Here is a 5,783-nt window from a genome sequence, read left to right as displayed (position 1 = left end):
GAGTGGGCCGAGTGGGCTTGTGCGGTCGTGTAATGTTGTGCGATCGAATCATTCATATACATACATACATACACAAAGCACGTATCAAATATATCATTCATTAAATCAAATAATATAGCTCACATAAGCACGTAACGTTACACAAAGTAGGTTCGTATTACGAGTTGTCACACGTACGACCAAACGAACCGACATCCGAGAGTGTTCCAAGCATATTTTGAGTCCTCTAAACCTTATTGACCTTGTAGAGCCTTGAAAATGGCTTAACGGGGGTCAAAAGGGCCTGAAATGAGCTCAATACACATGCAGGGACCTAAACTGCCATTTTTGAAACTTGCTGAATCAGACACATGGTAGCGTAGCGCGAGCATCCCCTGCCTATGCCGTCGCGCTACACGAGCATCACATCTGGGCAGAAAGTCTGTTTTCAGCAACAGTTTGTAAATTCAGGGGCCAATCTTGCAATTTCTTTGTGTGGTAGCCAAGTTACCACCTCTCCAAGGCTTTGCACCTGCTCCCAACACTTGTATGGTTGTGATTCATTGCTTAATGGCTAAACAAACCACTTGTCATAATCTTGTTGATCACCAACAAGTATAAATAGGCCACTCCATTCACTTGTTCATTGCTCATTCCTCATTCTTCACATCTCTTATCTAATTTGGGAGCTTTCTAATCTGCTTGGAACTTTATTCTTTGTAGAAAAGATAGCTAGGACCCTTATGTTTAAGCAGAAAGTCAAACAGTTTGGCCAACAGTTTGACTTTCGGTTTTGACCATCAATTGGTCAAGTCAAAGTTCAATTGAACTTTGAAACGTGATTGTAATCACGATAGTTATAATCCTTCGTGATTATAGCAGCTGATTACCACGTTAACGAGTTGTAGTGTCGAGTCAAAGTTTCGGTCAAAATGCGTTTTAGCACGCATTTTGCAACGGAACTACTTTAGGGTATCAAAACGCTTTGTTTTGATACCAAATCAGTAGGTTAGACATGTTTTGACATGTTTAACTCGACACTATTAGTTTAGTGCTTGTTTAGGGTCATAAGGTAAGCGGTCTAAACAACCGCTTAGCCTTTCGAACCCGACCCGTTTGATCGATCTTTAGGATCCGACCAAGCTTAGTAAGTGATCATAGTTTTATAGGGAATAACCACTGAGGTTATAACCTTATGATCACATAGGATATTTGCTAGTTAGCTTGTATGCCCATAGGAAATGACCAAAACGCCCTTTTGAAGCTAAAATCCGTATTTTGACTATGTGAACATATTTTTGACATATAATCTGATTTAGTAACATGTTTGGGGATAATTGGGCATGTAAGACTTGACATAGCACATAGTTAACCATCCAAACATAGTCTTACGCAAACGACGCATTATAGTGGCTTATACTACCATAATGGGTCGAAACGGGTCAAAAGCACTTAGGTAGACTTCCAAATCAGAATGTTAGGTCTATTAAATCATGCCATATGAGTTCCAATACTCATTTGATTTATAGAACTTCATTCTATCCTATCTCCCGATTTAGGATACGATTGTTTAACTTAGTGATTCCATACAAGGTGCCACTTGATTCCTTGATTTCCCAAGCTTTGTTAGGACACTGAATCAAGGATACTTGCAATCTCAAGTGAGTACATAGTCCCCTCTTTTACTGTTTCCAATTGTTTTGGGGTGAAACATATATGCCTATCTGTTATTTTCCTGAATTTAAACTATATGATTACACATGCTTAGTACATATACTTTTGAATAATTAAACGATTACCCATGGTTTAAACACTGATTTTCCAAAACTTATAAAACTAATTGTTGGATTGTACCTATTTTTATACATTCACCCAGCCGATTGGTAGTATGATATAGCGCTATAGGACTAGACACCCCATTCCTGTTGTATGGAATGTCAGAAACCAAATTTTAACCAAATAGAAATTGCCTTTGTGGTATTTCTATAGTCTCCAAAGTGTAGTTTGATACACTAAGGCTTGATTGAATACCAAATCACACTCTCTTTGTATATGTTGATATACTACAAAAGTACAGTTTGATGTGCTCTCAAATGTGATCTACCAAAGTATATTTTGATATACTAAGTACAAAATCCAACATATGTTTTAACATACTACTTTGTTATTTACCAAAGCATAGTTTGATATGCTACTGTTTACCAAAGTATAGTTTGATATACTACCAACCTTGTTATTTTAAACCAAAGTATATTTTGATATACTATCCAAAGCATAGTTGATATGCTTATTTCAAAACCAAAGTATAATTTGATATACTATCAATACTTTTATCCTTAAACTAAAGTATACTTGAGATATACTACCAAATCTATTATTTTAATTACTAAAGTATATTTTGATACACTACCTATTAACTATTTCGAAACTAAAGTATACTTTGTTATACTATTTATACAAACTTTCCAAAACCAAAGTATGTTTTGTCTATACTATAAACCCTTTTCCAAAACGACACTTTTTCATAAACAAAACTTTTTACATTGGATTCATGGCTATTTTGAAAACATAAAACCTTTTTCTCCTTTATCCAAAGCCATGAATCTAATACATAAAACCCTATGTTACTCACAGGCATTTTTATGCTGACGTACCTATTTTCATATATGTTTTAGGTACTGCTATGTGATGATTGTTGATGCATGCTACACATAGGATGGACTTGTGCCTTAGCGACTTTAAAACTGAGAAACAATTATTTATATTTATCTGAATTGTACCAAAACATTGAGTTCAACAATTTAATAAAACAAAACTATTTGATCCATGGTTGTGAAACAATGATTCTGTTACAACACTCCCTGACGTTTCCACCACGATTTGTTGTTTTACGTGGTCGGGGTGTGACAGAAGAGTTGGTATCAGAGCCAATGGTTATAGTGAATTAGGTTATTAGCAATGCTTTGACCTAGACTATAACCTTCCTAGGACCCTAACACAAGTTATCTTGTGTTTAGTCTTAAAACAATACACTTCACCTATCCTTAGGTGATTAACAAAAACAAAACACAATTCATTCTCCCGAGTCAAAATCTTTCAAAACCTCACAAGAAGTCATCTATCCTTAGATGATTTGTTTTTAGGCTTTTAAGCCTTTGGTGTTTTCAAAATCTCGTCAAAGCTTGGGTCTAAATAATGTGAACCCGTGCAAACTGGAAGGGTGAATGCCTGTACCCAGAGTTTTCTGTCTAAGGCTAGAGTGTTCGTACAAATCCGCAATATCGGACCAGTCACTCTTACCTGGGAACTCTTGGGGTGAGTGTTCACTTATAGGCGAGCATGTCTTCAGTGATACATTATGTTGACCCATTTACTTTGATTTGTCACAGTGTCATTTGTTTGTTTTAAGTAACAAACAAATGGTCACAATCCTTATGCCTTGTCGATATTCTTAACATCCAGTTTTGAATATCCAATGACATCTCACTCGTTTTTCCCTCGTGTTTCTTTGCTCTTTTAGAATATGCCTCCTCGACGTGATCAAGCTCAGGATGCCGCTTTGGCAACCTTAATCACTCAGCAAATCGCTGCTGTACTCCCGGATCTTATCACCCAGATAAATCAGGCAAACAATAACAATAACAATATTCAGTGCACCTTTAAGACATTCAACTCAGCTAAGCCACTCACATTTACTGGGTCTGAAGGGGCCACTGGGCTCCTACAGTGGTTCGAGAGTCTCGAAAGCACGTTTCGTCATGTACAATGCCCAAACGAGCGAAAAGTTGAGTTTGCATCGAGTGTATTCCAAAAAAGAGCACTCACATGGTGGAACGGGATAATGAGGGATCGCGGTGCCGATGTGGCTATGGCACAAACCTGGGAAGAGTTTCGGGCTCTAATGATGAAGGAATTTTGTCCTCGTCATGAGCTTAGGACTTTAGAACGGGAATTCGACGATCTCAAACAAGACAGCGGTGAACATCGAGCCTACACTGATCGTTACGAGGAATTGAGTCTGTTATGTCCAACCATGGTTACGCCCTTGGATAAGGCGATTGAAAGATACATCGATGGTCTTCCTGACCCAGTTCAGGATATTGTTACTGGTAGCAACCCTACTACCGTCAGACAAGCCATTGAATTATCTGCCACCCTGACTGAATCTCAAATCAGGAAGGTTAAGCTTTTCCGAAAAGGTGATCCGAGACCGTCTGACAAGACAGCACAAGATAAACCAAAGGATAAACAGACTGAGTCCTCTAAGAAGTCGAAGAAGCGTAAGGCTTCACAAAACTTCATAGTAGTTGCTCAGAATGATCAGGTTATACCAAATCAGCCAGCACAGCCTCGTGCTAGAAAGAACTATATTGGTACTGCACCCTTGTGCAACAAATGCAACCGTCATCATGTGAATCAGACTCCGTGCCACAAGTGTACCCACTGTGGGCGATTGGGGCATTTGGTCAATACATGTCGTCATGTTATCCAAAACCAGAATGCTGCAAATCCTGCTGCTGTTCAAGCACAATTTCCACTTGGATCGTGCTATAACTGTGGTGATCTTACTCACTACCGGAACAACTGCCGGAGACTTGTTAATGCAAATCCAGCGCGCGGACGAGCATTTAACATAAACGAGGCAAATGCAAATGACAGTGCAGCAGTGAACAATTAGACTTTTGTATTTCCTTCGTTTGTTATCCTTTGACATTTGAGACAATTCAGTTATTATAAATAAAATGGTTGTTCCAATTTTATTTCCAAAACTGATATGATTGTGTATGTGTTGGCATACCTCTACAATATTGACACCAAAGAACCATTTTCTTTCCAGAACAAACTACTCGTGTGGTTCCTTCATTCTATGATCATTTGTGATCTCCCCAAAAATCCTAAGTACTAGTTTCTTTTAGGAAACAAAGTACAGGTACAAAATTTCAAATTCTTAATCAGGTACTTGAAGTACCATTTTAAATCTTTGATTTGATAAAGGTGTTAGGGGAGGATTTTCTAACAATTAGTGATCCTTACTTGTTATCCTGATAGTGATCCTTACTTCTATGACAGATGGTGATCCTCAGAAGAGCTTCAGGATCAGGATCATGGATCACCCTAAGGATCCTCACACTAACGATTGTTTGTTTATGTTTCGTATTGTTTTGCAGGAGTAATGGGCTTGACTTGGTCTTAGCAACGTTACTATGGAATATTCCACGGGTATTTCGCACACGTTTAAATGGAAATGGACGTTGTGGAGAACGTGGGAGCATGGCACAAAAGTCGGATAGTTTGTTAGCTAAATTAGCTTTCATTTTTAAAGGGGTGACGAGCTATTTTTAGAACACTTAGTCACTTTCAGCTACATACACACTCTCGTACAACTGCATTCTTGAAGCTTTGAGCAAACGCTTAACAGTTTTCACACACTTGAACACAATTAACCATAGTGATCCTTGTACCTAGCTCGTCACTATCCGAAGTTGTAAACATTTATTGATTTATTTGATCTTGGTGATCGGTAGTTTCCATCACCCGAAGTTTTTTATGCCGGAGATCATTCGTTGATCAAGGGCTTTTTCCTCGTATAAATCCTTGTGTTGTTTGTGCAATTTACATCGAAGTGATCCTCATTATTGTTCTTCATTTCAAGCAGCATTCCCCATAACTAAGAGTTTGGTTGCATTATCCTCATTAGATTTTTGACCAAAACAGTTTGGCGCCCACCGTGGGGCAATTGGTGCTTCATTCCTAAGAAGTTTTTCTGTTGGTGATCATTCCAGTCCATTGCATACAAGTACATG

Source organism: Helianthus annuus, chromosome 4, assembly GCF_002127325.2.
Source record: "Helianthus annuus cultivar XRQ/B chromosome 4, HanXRQr2.0-SUNRISE, whole genome shotgun sequence".
NCBI classification, from domain to species: Eukaryota; Viridiplantae; Streptophyta; class Magnoliopsida; order Asterales; family Asteraceae; genus Helianthus; species Helianthus annuus.
Note: the sequence above shows the minus strand (reverse complement) of the source record.